At 42.8% G+C, this 17,243-nt stretch overlaps 1 protein-coding gene across 2 annotated transcripts in view; it reads right to left on the bottom strand.

Moving 5' to 3' along the window:
• LPAR1 (lysophosphatidic acid receptor 1) overlaps positions 1–17,243 on the bottom strand; it is a 94,369-nt gene that overhangs the window by 3,067 nt on the left and 74,059 nt on the right. The gene's annotated exons all lie outside the window — the stretch shown is intronic.

Genomic DNA, 17,243 nt, shown 5'->3' with positions numbered 1-17,243 from the left:
CAACAAAACGACAGAAATATAGTGCAGATGAAAATCGTGCCATAATGGCCTGTTATTACAACTCAGAGCCAAAAAAAAGAGGCTATTTAAAGCGAATGTATGATTTATGGAAACAACAATATCCAGATTCAAACAGTGATGTGCGGTCAGTAGAGGCAAGGGAGGCAGGGCCTCACCTCTCTTCATGGAATAATAGTATATAATATTATATACTATATATATATAATATTATATACATCCGTCCGGCCGTGCCCGGGAGCTGCGGAGGCAGAAATGTTGTCGGCGCCTCCGGATGACAAACCAGTCGCTTGCTTTCGTCATCGGGAGGCCGATAACATTTCTGCCTCCGCAGCTCCCGGGCGCGGATGGACGGAGGTAGCCAGAATGGCGCCGAAGCAGTCTGGCGGGCGAGCGAGCGAGCGAGGCAGCGAGATCTTCGGTCACTCGTCCACCGGACTGCCTCGGCGCCATTCTGGCTACCTTCATCCGGCCGCGCCCGGGAGCTGCGGAGGCAGAAATGTTATCGGCCTCCCGATGACGAAAGCAAGCGACTGGTTCGTCATCCGGAGGCGCCGACAACATTTCTGCCTCCGCAGCTCCCGGGCGCGGATGGACAGAGGTAGCCAGAATGGCGCCGAAGCAGTCCGGCGAGCGAGCGAGCGATGCAGCCTGATCTTCGGTCGCTTCCAGAGCCGGAGCGGGATGGAGCAGCCACCGCCTTGGAAGTGAGTCGCGCGGATGGAGCTTTGGGGCTGAGGAGAGAGGCAGGGACGGAGGGAGTGGGGGGAGAGGAGCCGCCCCCCTCACCCCCCAGGCAATGGGGAAAGCTTTCCCGAAATGGGGGGGGTGTCGCGGGAAATAAAAAGGGCGCGCGCTGGGGGGGGACGAAGGAGGCTTTGGCGTGCCTTAGAGGCGGGCAGGCAAGCAACGAAAGGAGCAGCGAGGGCGGGCGGTGGCTGCAGGCGGCAAGGCTTGAGCGGGGTGAAAGGGACTGGTGCCGGTGGAGGAAGCAATGCTACGCTGCGGTCCCCTTAATGTTCACTCAGGAAGGCGGAGAATGAGACCACGTGTGCTGCACACGTGGTCCCATTCCCCGCCTTCCTGATGACGTCACCAGCCTCCCCAGCCATAACCCTCACCGCACGTCACTGGATTCAAATGTTAGCGGACAACGACTAGCAGATCAAAGGCGATTTATTATACGGAATAAAGTGTTTAGCGAAGTTGAACTTGAGGAAATTCAGGCAAATTGCAAAACAACAACAACAACATCACAAGAGGAAATAAGTGATACTCATGACACAACTAAAGAAATCATAGGAGAACTCTCAGAGGAAGCTGCCGGAGAGGAAATAAAAACACTACCACCAGAGCTAGTTACCATTGAACCAACTGATGAACCAACTCAAAAACAAAATGAACTGAAGGACAAGATCATGGAGCATTTTCTGGCTAGGGAGGAAAGGCAACGTTTACCATCATTAAAAACCGTCCCTAAGAAAATTTTGGGTCCTATCATGAAAATGGTTAATGCAGTGCTTTCAACAATTGAATCGGGATCCATCTTGGAAACAAATCAGTTAATGTACAGTGCAGCTGTAATAGTCACTAATGAACTAGGCATTAAAATCAAAGTACCCGTATTTATTCGAGTATAACGCGCACACGTGTATAACGCGCACCCCCTAATTTTCGATTAAAAATCGGTATAAAATTTTCTGGGACTGCCAGCGAGGGGAAGAAATGAAGAGGGGACGTTTCTTTTCCTTTTCCTTTCGCTGGGACTGCCAGCGAGGGGAAGAAATGAGAAGAAATGAAGAGGGGACGTTTCTTTTTCTTTGCCTTTCGCTTTGCATTTCTTCCCCTCGCTGGCAGTCCCAGCGAAAGGCAAAGGAAAAGAAACGTCCCCTCTTCATTTCTTCCCCTCGCAGCGAGGGGAAGAAATGAAGAGGGGACTTTTTTTTCCTTTGGCTTTCGCTGCGGCTGCGAGCGAGGCGAAGAAATGAAGCAGCAACGAGGGGATGTTTTTTTTTCCACCACCCCAGCCCAGCCCTCGTTTATAACGCGCACCCACACTTTGATTCCTTTTTTTGGTACAAAATTTTGCGCGTTATACTCGAATAAATACGGTATCTAATCACACAATGGAAAAAGCATCAAAGCCAAAGTGGAAAATCCGATTAGAACAAAAAGTCAAAAAATTAAGGGCAGATGCTAGCAACTTAAAGAACATGCATGAGCAATGGCTTAAAAACAGAAAAACCATAGATCAGCTAATCAGAAGATATAGATTGGATACAAGAAACATCAATGAAGCTGTAGAGATTGTAAAACAGCAGATAACAGCAACAGCTAGAAAAATTGAAAGATATGAGGCACGAATCATCCAGTATAAACAAAATCAACAATTTCGATCAGACCAACGGCGTTTTTATCAAAGTCTTAATGTGAATGGTGGCACCAAAAGTCAAAAACCAGAAAAGCAGGCCACAGCTGAATTCTGGAAAGAATTGTGGGGAAATGCAAAGGACTACAATAAGGAAGCAAAGTGGATACATGACTTTGAGGAAAGCATTGGTAACAAACAAATGCAAGTATTAGAAATAACAACTGAGATGGTCAAAAATCGAGTAAAAAAAGTAAAGAATTGGACATCACCTGGAAATGACCAATTACATGGTTTCTGGCTCAAATATCTGACCAGTTTACATGCAATGTTGGCCAGGCAACTGAATGAAATTTTACAAAATGGTCAAATTGATGAATGGTTGACAACTGGAAAAACATACTTGATTCAGAAAGATGCAACTAAAGGAACAATACCTGAAAACTACAGACCAATAACATGCTTGCCAACAACCTTTAAATTACTCACAGGCATTATTGCAGATAACATTATGGATTATTTGGAAACAAACAACATCTTGCCAGTAGAGCAAAAAGGCAACAAAAGAAGGAGTAGGGGCACAAAAGATCAGCTCCTAATTGATAAAATGATATTAGAAAATTGTAAGAAAAGAAAAACGAACTTGAATATGGTCTGGATTGATTATAAAAAAGCATTCGACTCATTGCCACATAGTTGGATCATAAAATGCTTAGAAACAACTGGCATTAGTAAAAATATTACATCCTTCACTGAAAAGGCGATGAAACAATGGAGAACTGAGTTGGCAGTAGGGAATGAGAACTATGGAATGGTTAATATCAAGCGAGGAATTTTCCAGGGTGATTCACTTTCACCTCTTCTCTTCATCATCGCGATGATCCCACTATCAGTAATCTTAAAAAAAATGAAATTAGGCTACCAAACAGCCAAAGAAGCTGAAAAAATTTCACATTTATTATATATGGATGATTTGAAACTCTATGGAAAGTCAGAAATAGAAATCCAATCACTGACAAACACAGTCCGAGTATTCAGCAATATTTCAATGCAGTTTGGCATGGAAAAATGCGCCACTGTATCCATAAAAAGGGGCAAAATCACTACATGTGAGGGAATTGAAATGCCCAATGGCCAACTAATTAAATGCAACGAAAATGAAGCCTACAAATATTTAGGCATTTTGCAGTTGGATAACATCAAACATGGAGAAGTAAAAACTATTGTCAGGAGAGAGTACACCAACAGAGTTAGGAAAATTTTGAAATCTAAATTAAATGGTGGAAATACAATCAAGGCCATAAATACCTGGGCAATACCAGTTATAAGATACACAGCTGGTATAGTTAACTGGACACAAGCTGATTTGGACATTTTGGACCGAAAAACAAGGAAACTAATGACAATGCACTACAGTTTACATCCACGCGGTGACACTGATAGACTATACCTGCCCCGAAAATCAGGTGGCAGAGGATTATTACAAGTGAAGCAAATAGTTGAAGAAGAAAAACATGCACTGGCTGATTATTTAAAAGAAAGTCAAGAACATCTATTAATTGAAGTAAAGAACAAAAATCTACTGAAGGCCCAACAGACGAAACAAGAATACAGAAAAAATGTGATAAAATCAAGAATGGAGAGTTGGCAGAACAAAGCCTTACATGGTCAATTTCTGAAAAAAATAAAAGATAAAGTGGACAGTGAAAAAACTTGGTTATGGTTAACAACAGGTACATTAAAGAAAGAAACAGAGTCACTAATCCTGGCTGCGCAAGAACAAGCTATCCGAACAAATGCCATTAAGGCCAAAATCGAAAAATCCTCTGATGATGCCAAATGCAGACTCTGCAAAGAAGTTGATGAAACTGTTGACCACATACTCAGCTGCTGTAAAAAAATCGCGCAGACTGATTATAAATTGCGGCACAATTCAGTAGCACAAATGATCCACTGGAATTTGTGCAAAAATTATAATATTAAAACAACAACAAACTGGTGGGAACATAAGCCTGAAAAAGTCACTGAAAATCAGATGGTCAAGATCCTGTGGGATTTTCGTATACAAACAGACAAAATACTAGCGCATAACACACCAGACATCACACTGGTTGAGAAAAAGAAGGTTACAATCATAGACATCGCAATACCAGGTGATAGCAGGGTTGAGGAGAAGGAACATGAAAAAGTCGCGAAATACCAGGACTTAAAAATTGAAATCCAACGATTATGGCACAAACCAACAGTGGTAATTCCAGTGGTAATCGGCACACTGGGTGCTATTCCAAAAGCACTGGAATTACATTTAAAACAGTTAAAACTTGACAAAATCACCATCAGTCAAATGCAAAAAGCTGCACTGCTTGGATCTGCACGTATATTACGAAAATACGTTACGACGTCCTAGGCCCCTGAGTGGGGCCCGACTAGTAATCAATGCCAAATCCAGCGAATCAACTGGCCGCTGTGATACAATCGTAGTATAATAATAATAATAATAATAATAATAATAATAATAATAATAATAATAATAATAATAATAATAATAATAATAATATCAACCATTAGCACCAGTCAATGGTATTTGTTATGCATTTTTGAATGTTCAGTTGACTGAGTTTCATGTTTAATGAATAAAGTAAATAGTAATAATAAAAATAGTGATACCCATTGTCATCGGGACATTTGGTACCAAGTCCAAGAATTTTATTAAACACATCAAGAAATTGTAGCTTCCTGCAATAACACCAGCGGAACTGCAGAAAACTGTGCTACTCAGAGCGTCATATATCTTATGAAGGTACTTGGTTGATATTTAGGACCCTGGCAGCATCCCGTATCAACCATTGGCATCAGTCAGTGGTATTTGTAATGCATTTTTGAATGTTCAGTTGACTGAGTTTCATATTTATGAATAAAGTATATAATGATGATGATGATGATGTAAGATAGCCAATAACAATAGCACTTACACTTATATACTTCTTCATGGTGCTTTACAGCCTCTCTAAGCAGTTTACAGAGTCAGCATATTGGCCCAACAATCTGGGTCCTCATTTTACTGGCCTCAGAAGAATGGAAGGCTGAGTCAACCAATGCAGCACCAGGGCTCAAGATGCTATATAATATTGCCTAGATATTATATATTCTATCATGCACATTTTTGAAGGAGCTTTGTGGCATGTGCAAATTTTATTCTCATTTATCCATTGAACTGGACTAGACTTGATTAGTCTAATCTATGAGGTTGCTAGGAGTCAGAAAGAATTTGCTGGCACATGAAGTCTGAGAGTGATGTTCAGAATGATCTGAAGGGGATGAATCTAGATTTATTCCTCTATATATTATAGTGATTCTCAATGTTTTGATTTGCTTTCTAAATATATATTCAGCCAGGGATCCTTATTTTCAGAGAATAAGACATACAATCACATACTTATTTGTGAATCTGAATTTGGATTAACTTTAGCAGATTAACTGATCACCTTCCAAAGTTTTTAAAAGTAACTAATACAACAAATAGATTGGATATATGTTTTGAAGCAATTGATTCTGTAACCGAGCATTATTATTATTATAACGTTTCTATACTGTACCTTGTTCCTGCTAACTACATACCTCAATTGTATCATACCTCCCAAACAGAAAAACCAAGATTGTCTGTAACCAATAATCTGTGCATTGAGGGCAGAGATTGGCCATTTGTGCATCTGCTGAGAAGCACAAATGATCCTGTTGTCAGCTTCTTAAATCTAATATAACTTTCCTTGAATAGCTCCAGTTCATTTGAGGAATTACCAACAACTGTGATGTTTGCACCCAGACACATTTCAAATTACCTTTTCTCCTTCAAATCCTCTTCACTGTTGACGCTTGAAAACTATAGATGCCTTTGGAGAATAACCTTAGTTTGTAACAGGTTTGTTTACCTGGTGTATTTTATCCTTTTTGTAACATTTAAATGTCTCTTCTTTCCTTCCTATCCAGTTGTTGCTTTGTCTCCCTTCACCACCATCCAGTTTGTTCGTTTATTACAGGGGTGTCCAAACTTGGGAACTTTAAGACTTGTGGACTTCAATTCCCAGAATTCTGGGAGTTGAAGTCCACAAGTCTTAAAGTTCCCAAGTTTGGACACCCCTGGTTTATTATATCAATTTATATGGCTGCCCAAATCAAATCCATGACTCTGAGCGACTAACAGTATACAAACAAGAACATACATGTAATCTGCAGCTGAGGTTAAAAAAAAAATTAAACTCCACAACAACAACAAATCAGCACAAGTGTTGTACTAGCTCTGCTACACACCCAGATCCCCCAGTCTTTTGCTTTTCTACTTTTCTTCCTCTTCTTTTCAATGCTGGATTCATCTTTTACCCATTTTTATCTTCCCTTCAGTTCATCTTCCTATCTACAAGTATGCATTGTTTTAATAGTAATCTTAATAATCTGGACAATGTTTTATAACCGAAAGTGTAATTTATATTTAAATAACTGGTAATAATAATAACGTTATTGTCCAGCTATTTTTTTAAAGTAAATGAATATTTCACTGTGTACAAAACTAAAAGCATACATCCTGGCCAGAGGTGCCTTCAGCTAGCCAAAATGTGAATCGTAACATTATAATGCAATCACCACCCTTTATATATGTTAATACAGTGTTAAAACGCAAGTATAAAAGCATCAAAATTTTGCATTGTGACACTGAAGCACAGGCTCCATTGCTTCTTTTCTGGCACATCATAACGCACATATAAAAGGAGTCAAGTTCACATGTCATGTCATAAGGCAGTTTTCAACATTTGCCCTCCCATAAGCCCGTAGTCAGAGCTAATATAAAATCCTCTTGAGTCATATGGATTTAGAGCCAAGGGCTTAAGCTACAACTTAACAAACTCTATTTGAACAATTTTATAGCGATTTTGTCCCTCCTTGTTGGATAGCTGTTTAAAGTAATTCAGAGAACAGCCTAATATATATAAATATTCATGTCCTGAACCTTACTATTCCTTATTTAGGTATTTGAAAATAATGAGAATGAAGAAAGCAAGATTATCTCCCATAACTTCAAAGTTATTACAGGTCTATCAGCAAAGAGATCCAAGCACTGAAAAACTAGATGCATTGTTTTAAATGTTTCTCTTTTCATCAATGAAATTTTTGAAAGTTTGAAATAACTTTATTTTCCTTCTGCTATGCATAGCATGTAAGTTGTCTGCCCAGTCTCTTTAGATGTGCTGCTTATTGATTCCTTGTTCAAATCAAGTCTGTCAAGCACAGGGGAAATCAGTAACTTCAGATAGTTCAAATGAGTATAAGTTTAAGCTCTCTACAAGAATTTGACCAACTGGCCATTAAGGGAAAGAGAGGCTTCAAGATGGGCTGGACTTAAATCTCTTATGGGCATGCAGGGACTCGTGACTTATGATGCGTTTGACCCTTTCCTCGGGCTCAGCCTGGTCGTCTCCTATAAAGACATTTTTTTTCTTGTTGTTAGTGTTTTAATTCATTAAAAGTATTGATTTTTCCTGCTTTCATGTTCAGAAGGAGGAAAGGAAGTATTTGGGAATGTGGAATGCTTTAGAACAGTAGATTTAATTTGCAACACCCAAATTAAAATGTGTAATGCTTGGGAGATGATTAAGCTGTTTGTCAAGAGAATTTTCCAAGTAGGCCTCAACTTATTATAATTTTAAACGAGAGTTTATCTTCTTCACAGTACTGGTTGCATTAAAATAGCAGAGTTATTTGTAGGGATTTCAAGAACTGGATTTTAAAATTCTTAACTTCAGAGAACACTTTTCATATTCCTTTATTTATTAAAAAAAACCCAGAAAATTACATTAGGGCGTATTCTCAGGATCTGTTGAAAAAGTAGTTACTTTATGTTTAAGAAATCCAGTAATATATTCATACTGCATTCCACATCATAGACCTTAACTTTAGGAAGGGTAGCTACTATATATTCAGAAACGGAATACTGCCATAACACAAAAATAGAAATCCTTGATGTTTTTACATTGCATATTCTCATATGGTGGATAAATCCTCTAGTTTTCTTTTGTTTTTTTAATTACATTTAAATATATCGCATTGTCCCTAGTTCTTATTTTGTTGACTGCACATTCTTAATTTGATAACAGATCTATATTTAAAAAGAATATATTGCTGTTATATACTGACATCGATCCATCTATGTGACAGTTCAATTCTTTTGGCCAGCATAAGAATGAAATAATTTTCTAATTGCATTTGCAACTGAATAAAACTTTGTCACATTTCTGGAAATTTCATTGTAGAAAAGACATCAAGGGGAAAAAAGCAACTCTGGTTTCAGAGCAATTCATACTATGAGTAAAAAGTGAGGTTCTGAGTTGGGTGTGGCAATAGCTCTAGAGGGCAATGAAATAAAATATGACCTACGTACTGGATGCAGAACTATTATTCCTAAGGGATGTTATTGCATCTCCCATTCGTGAGCATCTAAGGTTAAGGCATTTAAACCTTGCTAGCGTTAATGCCTTGTGTCTTTTGCTATTTTAATGGTGGTGGGCAAATCTTATTATGTCCAAAAGGTCACTTCCTGTCCTTGAAGCTGGTTGGGGAATGTAGATATTAGGAGTCTTTGTTTTCTACTTTTAATCCCTTTTGGAGGAGCTGGGCTGAAGGCATTTTGTTTATGAAGAGGCTGGCCTGGATTTCTTAATGGGCGCAAAATATCTATCTCTAAAGACTTTAGGCATCTGCTGGAGGCTGTTTCGTGTAGCAGGAAGACTTGGGGCTGCCTTTTGCCTTTAAGAATATGTTTCTCCATTTCTCCTTTTGGGAAATATAATATTCTGCCTCTTCTCCCAAAATATTTCATTCTCTAGGAGGGAGGGAGTTTCCCACACATGCCTGTGGTAAGTAACAGGTTCTTTGCGAAATTCTTATCAATCAAACAGGATCAATATCTATCTGGTGGGTGGAAGAAGCAAAATTAGTGTAATACAATACAAAACAAAACAACAACATGACACAGTTAAAGACTCTGCTCCAGAACAACAATTTCTGATTAAAGTTTGGCCAATATAAAATTTTATTCACCTCACATTTAGTGCCTGGAATATTTTACATGACTTAAATTACTTCGTTTTTGGTTAACAAACAGGAGTTGCTTATGCACAGAACTTTCAAGCTGACCAGAAGTTTTAAAAGAGGATGGGAAGGCCTTTCAGAGATAGTTACAGCCAGAAAGATATGTGAAGTTAGTGGAATGGATGAATCCCAGCTGGTTGTCAAAACAATTTGAAATATTTATTGTGAAACACACAAAGCTGCCCCTATGGATCTTATCATTGCTGAAGGCCAAAAATAAACAGGAAGTATTTGTATTTTTCTCTTCTTTTATCAATGACCCAATAGCTCTGTGCTAGGAAACATACAGTTCATAAAGAGATGTGGTAGGAAACATTTGGCTGAAAAGACTAGAACTGAAAAACCATTGTTTTAACTATGATTAAAACAAACTTTACATTAAAATTATGAGCTTTAATCCTTTTTTTTTAGGGATGAGTAATGGATTATTGTTTCTCTCATGTGTCAGGGTTGAATCTGCATTACTTAAGTGAAATTTCCCAAATTTAATAACCGTCACTTGTTAGACTTAAATAAGCATTCCAAAGCCAGAATGGCTAGGAAATTATGAGAATTCAGTTCTAATAATTTTTATCTATTCAAGGTCTGACATTCTTCGACTGCGAGGGTCCCCCCTCTCGCAGGCATGCCCCCTTGCCCTGAAGAGGGCCCACCTCGATGAGGGGTTTATTAACCCAGAGAGGTGGAGGAAGCGGGGGATTAGGGGTTTTTTAGTAAAATGTTTTTTAAAGGTTTTAAGGGGTTCCAGGGAGGGGGGGAGGGCTACTTTGCCTTGGGATATGGACATTGCCAGGTCAACAGGTGGGGTCAGGACGGAAGGGAGCGGAGTGAGGGGGGTGGGAGGAAACACCATTCCTACAAGGGGAATTCCAATTGCGATGGTCGTAGGGAGGGGTGGGCGCGAGGACACTTGAAGAACATATAATCGGTTGGGAGACCGGGGCCGCTGGATACGCCCGGTCGCTTGTACCAACCCCCGCAGGCTAGGTGGACAGGATCGGCAGAGCCTGGGCCTTAGGCTGATGTTATGTAATGCGAGGTCCGTGATTAATAAGGCCCCCCTCATCAGTGACTTGATCACAGAGGGGGAGCCGGACCTCGCAGGAATAACGGAAACCTGGCTGGGCCCAGAGGGGGGGTTGCCCCTCAGGGAAATGTGCCCTCCAGGTTACCGTGTATTCCACCAGCCACGGGCCCAAGGTAGGGGTGGTGGGGTAGCGATAATCATCCGGGAAGATTTGGCACCGAGGGAATTCACTGTGTCGCAGATTTCTGGTTGTGAGTCTCTGGGTGTGAAATGGGGCCCAGGGAGTCAGCTGGGCCTGTTGATAGTATACCTGGCTCCCCGCCATACATCAGCGGCCCTGCCCGGGCTCCTCGAGCGGATCACGGAGATGGCGGTTGAAACCCCCAAGCTATTAGTGATGGGGGACTTTAACCTGCCATCGACGGGAGAGGCATCCGGGGCAGCCCGGGAATTCATGGCCTCCATGACAGCCATGGATCTGACTCAAGTAGTTCAGGACCCCACACACGAGAGAGGCCATATACTTGATCTTGTGTTTGTCTCCGACCAGTGGACGAGTGATCTGGGAAGAGGGAATTTAGTCATCACGCCCCTGTCATGGTCAGATCACTCACTTCTCCAGCTGGACTTCCCTGGCGCTGCTCCCCACCGCGGGGAGGCGGAACCAGACTATCCCAGATGGTTCCGCCCCAGGCGTCTGATGGAGCCAGATAGGTTCCAGGCAGAGCTTGGGCCACCTCCTGCAGACCTGCCCCACCCCCGGGCAGAGGACCTGGTAGCCGCTTGGAATAATGTGGCTGCCAGTGCCTTAGACCGGGTGGCGCCTTTGCGGCCTCTTCGACGGCCACGATCTACCCGGGCCCCCTGGTTTAACGGGGAGCTAAGGGCAATGAAACGCCTTAGGAGACGCCTAGAGAGTAAGTGGAGGTCCTCCCGCTCCGAATCCGACCGAGCACAAGTAAGAGCCTACGTAAGGACTTACCTTGTGGCAATAAGAGTGGCCAAACGTCAGTATTGTGCCACCCTTATAGCGTCCGCGGAGAACCGCCCTGCCGCCCTGTTTCGGGTGACCCGCTCCCTTTTGTCACAGGGGCAGCGGGACCCCCCATTACTGGGCCGGGCAGAGGAATTTGGAGAGTTCCTGCAGGATAAAATCGATCGGATCCGAAGGGGATGGACCCACCTCAGTGCTCCAGTGGGGACGTCTGAAGCTAGTCTTGAGAGACCATGCTGGGAGGAGTTTGACCCTGTTGTCACCGAAGATTTGGACAGGTTGCGCGGGCGACTGCGAGCCACTACATGTTTATTGGACCCGTGTCCCTCCTGGTTGGTACTGGCCTCCTGGGAGGGCTCACGAGGCTGGCTACTGGAGCTGGTGAACGCTTCGCTGGGTGAGGGCCTTTTACCAGCCGCCTTGAAAGAGGCGGTGGTGAGGCCCCTGCTCAAGAAGCCTTCTCTGGACTCAACGGAGCTAGCAAATTACCGTCCTGTCTCCAACCTTCCTTTCTTAGCGAAGGTTGTTGAGAGTGTGGTGGCTCAGCAGTTTCCGCGTCACCTAGAAGAAGCTGATTATCTAGACCCGCGCCAGTCCGGCTTCCGGCCCGGTCACAGCACGGAGACAGCCTTGGTCGCGTTGGTGGATGATCTCTGGAGGGCAAAGGATGGGGGTTGTTCCTCCATCCTTGTCCTATTAGACCTCTCGGCGGCCTTCGATACCATCGACCATGGTATCCTATTGCGCCGTCTGGAGGGGTTGGGGGTCGGGGGCACCGTATTACGATGGTTCCGCTCCTACCTCTCTGGCCGGACGCAATGTGTGTTGGCAGGAGAGGAGAGGTCGACCGCGAGGCCCCTTATCTGTGGGGTCCCACAGGGCTCGATCCTCTCGCCTCTCCTGTTCAACATATATATGAAGCCGCTGGGTGAGATCATCCGTGGTTTTGGGGTGGGATACCATCTGTATGCTGATGACACTCAGCTGTACATTTCCACCCCAAACCACCCCAACGAGGCTGTTGAAGTGATGTCCCGATGTCTGGAAGCCGTACGGGTCTGGATGGATGACAGCAGGCTCAGGCTCAACCCCTCCAAGACAGAGTGGCTGTGGCTTCCGGCTTCCCGGTTCAACCAGCATATGCCATCGCTGACCATCGGAGATGATCAATTAGCCCCGGTGGAAGGGGCACGCAATTTGGGCGTCCTCCTTGATGCCCGGCTGTCTTTGGAAGATCATGTGACAGCCGTGGCGAGGGGGGCATTCCACCAGGTTCGCCTGGTGCGCCAGTTGCGGCCCCTTTTGGACCGGGAGGCCTTGCGTACAGTCACTCACGCGCTGGTGACGTCTCGCCTGGACTACTGTAATGCTCTCTACATGGGGCTCCCCTTGAGGTGCACCCGGAGACTGCAGTTGGTCCAGAATGCAGCCGCGCGGGTAATTATGGGGAGATCGAGGTTCTCCCATATAACACCTATCCTGCGCGAGCTGCACTGGCTTCCTGTGGTCTACCGGGTGCGCTTCAAGGTACTGGTTACCACCTTCAAAGCGCTCCATGGCACAGGGCCTAGTTACCTGCGGGATCGCGTCCTGCCCCATACATCCCTGCGACCCGTCCACTCACACAGAGAGGGACTACTCCGGGTGCCGTCCTCCAGAGAGTGCCAGAGGGCAGCGCCCAGAAGTAGGGCCTTCTCTGTAGTGGGCCCCACCCTTTGGAATGACCTCCCCCCAGACATCAGAACTACAACCGACCTTCGCTCCTTCCGTATGAAGCTGAAAACCTACCTGTTTCGACTAGCTGACCTGGCATAACTCTACAACCTCCCCAGCCCAGGGCATTTTTAATTGTAATTTTAGTTTTTAAGGGTTAATTTCACTGGGGTTTTAACTTTTTTAAGTATTGTAACTTATTTATTTATTCTTACCTCCTCTATACGCTATATAATACCTTTGTACGTCGCCCCGAGTCCCTGTGGGGAGAGGGGGCGACTAATAAGTTCAAGTAATAAATAAATAAATAAATAATACAATTAGAAAATAGGGAACAGCAGAAGCTACCCCAAAACTGGGACATGATGGCAGAATCCATTGATATGTTTTCATCAACGTCCCCAGGGTTATTCTAAACATTAGATTTCATTCAGGTTATTATTTATTAATATTCAACTAGGGAAGTAATGGAGACCCAGTTTGGTGTGGTAGTTAAAGCACTCAGCTAGAAGAACTAGACCATGAATTCTAATCCTTCTTTAGGCACTGAAGTCATCTTTGGGCCGGTCACTCTCAGCCCTGGGAAGAAGATGGCAGTGACAAACCACTTCTAAAAATCTTGCCAGAAAAAGTGCAGATCACCAGAGTCAAAATAGATTTAAAGACAGACAGACAGGCACACATACACGCAAGCACGCACGCACACAAAATGCATGAATTTAATGTCACATTCTGCATAAACAGGAGGTTCTACTGAATAATAGATCTTGCTTACATGCCAGAGTTTTCATTTAATAATCTGTCTTTCTGAAATGTTAGCCTACATGAAAAACACATTTAAGCAGATATTAACATCACTTAACTTTTGAGAGCTAGCAACATACTATTTACTTCACAGTAAATGAAGATTATGTATATGCAGGCTTCATTTTCTTCCAGCACTAGGTTGCAACTAGGTTTGGCTAAGAAATTATAATTGTCCAGAAGTCACCCAGAATGCAAATTGGATTCTGCATCTCTCCAGTCTAACGACAACGCTTAAGCCCTACATCAGACTAATGTATCAGACAGGGCAATTAAAAGATTCATATGAAAGCAATACAAGTGGAAGAAGAAATAATTTAGACAGCATTCCTTCCTTCCAGTTCAAACCAGTAATATTAAATTAAGGTTATTAACTAACCAGATGCATTTTTTAATTATTCCCATATTATGTGCATTGTTCTGGGAAGCAGCACGATTCTGCAGGAGAAGAACATCTAAAACCTTCAGAATTCAAAGCTGCTCCTTGACTCATGGAAAGAGCTGGAGTTTTCTCACATCACATTACGAAAATACTAAATGACAATTCTTTGTAAACACTTCCCCAGATAAGATTATGAAATATGAGGCTGAACTGTTTAGACATCTTTCCAATACATCCAGACCCCAAACACTTGCCAAAACTGTTTCAGAAGAAAATGATTGCTAAGTGTCACTAAGGGTGACTTGAGATCTTATGAAACCAGGCCACATTCTAAAACATTCCTTTGGCAATAAAGCCTCCGTCCGTTTCCTGCAAACCATGAAGTTTCAAAGCAACTCTGTTATTACACCCTCTTTGGCTCACCACAAGGGGTCACAAGAAGCATAAAGTGGACAAGGGATATGCATCTGTAAAAGCTGGTAACAGCTCTTGTATACTTTTCCTGTTGAAGAAAGTTAGCATCCACCTCCACCTAAAAGAATGAAATATTTTAGGAAATAGTACAAAGGCAGAATATTATGTTTCCCTGGATGAGAAAAGGAGAAACATGTTTTAAAGACAAAGCAGCTTCTTGTAGTTCTCTGTCCCCCCCCCCTTTCAGCTCCAGGGTGATGGGATTAAAACATGGCCCTCGGGACATGATAGGATTAGCCCTCTACCCATCTCACATGGGAAGAAGATTACATCACCCAGCAAACTCCATGGGAGTCTGACAACCAATCAGGATACATTTCTTACACAGGAACAGGAAGCTCCAAGAGAGGGTATAAATCTATTTCCCCCTCTCACCCATTTGCTTTTTCTTTTGCACAGGATCTCAACCATTTTGGTCCTGTCCACCATTAAACCATCTTTCCAAGCAGCTTCCATGTTTCCAGTGTCTTTCTCCCCACTTGGCACGGAACCCAGGTGGACATTTCTTCCAACACTAGTTAACTAAGATAGGAAGGACAAAGCTTTAAACATAATGAAACCACGCCTTCACTGTCAAATACCAGTATATGAGAGGGCCCAATTCTACTTTGTACTGGTGAGCATATTTAGAGTTTTGAGAACATGCATAAGTCTCCCAGAAGAGGCTTTCTGCAATTCATAAAATATATAAAAGGTGGGAAGATCCTCCTTTTCCTTTTCCATTTTTTCTGGGCTGATGGGCCTGATGTTACCTTTTATTCTAGTCGTTAGCCAGCTTTCATATTTGAACAACACTTAAACAGTGTGGCAGTCAACAGCAGCTGACACAATTCGACACGTGCTTATCTCAAAAGAAATTCTACTGTGTTTTGAGCTGTATACTCTATAGTCTTGAGTATAAAACTCAAGGCTTGGGGTCCAGATCCAGTCCACAGGGTGCTTATATCTGGCCCACGGGGCCACCCTGGAAACAGCGAGGGACCGGCCCGCAGTGCCCCTGCCAACAAAAATGGAGCTCGGGAGGGCCGCTTGCTCCCTTTTTGCTGGCAGAGAGTTGCAGGAGGCCATCCTAGTCAAAAACAGAGCTCACGAGGGCCATACGCGTCCACCCCCTCCCCGAGCCCCATTTTTGCTGGCAGAGAGTTGCAGGAGGATGTCCCAGGCAAAAACAGAGCTCGGGAGCCCATTTTCACTGGCAGAGTACTCAGGCCACCATAGGCACCTCCGACATGAGTGACGTCAAACCGGCCACGGCAACCCTGGCCATGCCCACCTGGGCCCCCTGAAGTCAACCCAACCCTGATGCGGCCCTCAATGAAATCAAGTTTGACACCCCTGCTCTATAGCTTTACAGCCTAAAATGGATAAGTATCATCTTGGTTGAAATCCTAATGAAGCTACCTCTATCCTTTAAATTCACTGAGGATTGAAGTAAACCACTGGCTATCATCTCCAAGCCCAGTAGAATATAATGAATTTATGCTGCCCTGCTTCACTGAAGATAGCATAATGATAAGTATTATTACCACTACTACTATAGGAATATTAATACCATACAATTACCTCTTCTTACATCAATTGCTATTTTGGGAATGTTTGATTCTTTAATCATCTCCTTTGCTTTTCAGTTTTCTAGCAACTATCTCATTAGACCAGAAGACTGAAGACAAGTTTTGACCACATGACAATAGTTCAGTGCTGCCCAATTTAGAAGCAGAAAATACACTTGGGGAAACACAAGAAGCATTTCATGTCAGAGCAACCTATTTCTTTTCATGGACTAGGATTTGTCCTAGCTGCTAGAGACTCTCCAGCATATTAAGAGTATTTATAGAAGTAACTCTTCACAACATTTATGTTTTAACTAATGATGTCAGGAATTGAACTGAGAACTTTTCCATGCAAAACATGTGCTCAGTCACTGACTGGTCTCTTACATCAAATTTCAGCTGAGCATCTAAGCACCAACCAGCACCAAACGTATTTGGTCAGACCTCCCTGATTTCAGGCATACTTTGATTTCTTCCTATTTTAGCACAGTGTTTCATACTTAGTTTAGATATTCCATTGATCAAAAAGAGAGAAGACATATGACCCAATTCCATGTATCCCTCCACTATGCTAAGAACAAGAAACTGTTATTCCATGTGGAACATTTCACAGACAATAACCTAACTGGACTATCTGCTATTGGTAGTTTTCTTCAAACTTGCACCTTATAGGCCTGATTATGTAATATGTTTTGAAATGAAGACCTGACCAATATAGATGAATATATTAAGAGCATGATAGTCAAGTTCCATTCATTTTATTATATTTATAC

The sequence above is a fragment of the Natrix helvetica genome, assembly GCF_964273705.1.
Source record: "Natrix helvetica genome assembly, chromosome: 2".
NCBI classification, from domain to species: domain Eukaryota; kingdom Metazoa; phylum Chordata; class Lepidosauria; order Squamata; family Natricidae; genus Natrix; species Natrix helvetica.
This window is presented reverse-complemented; position numbering and strand designations above follow the sequence as displayed.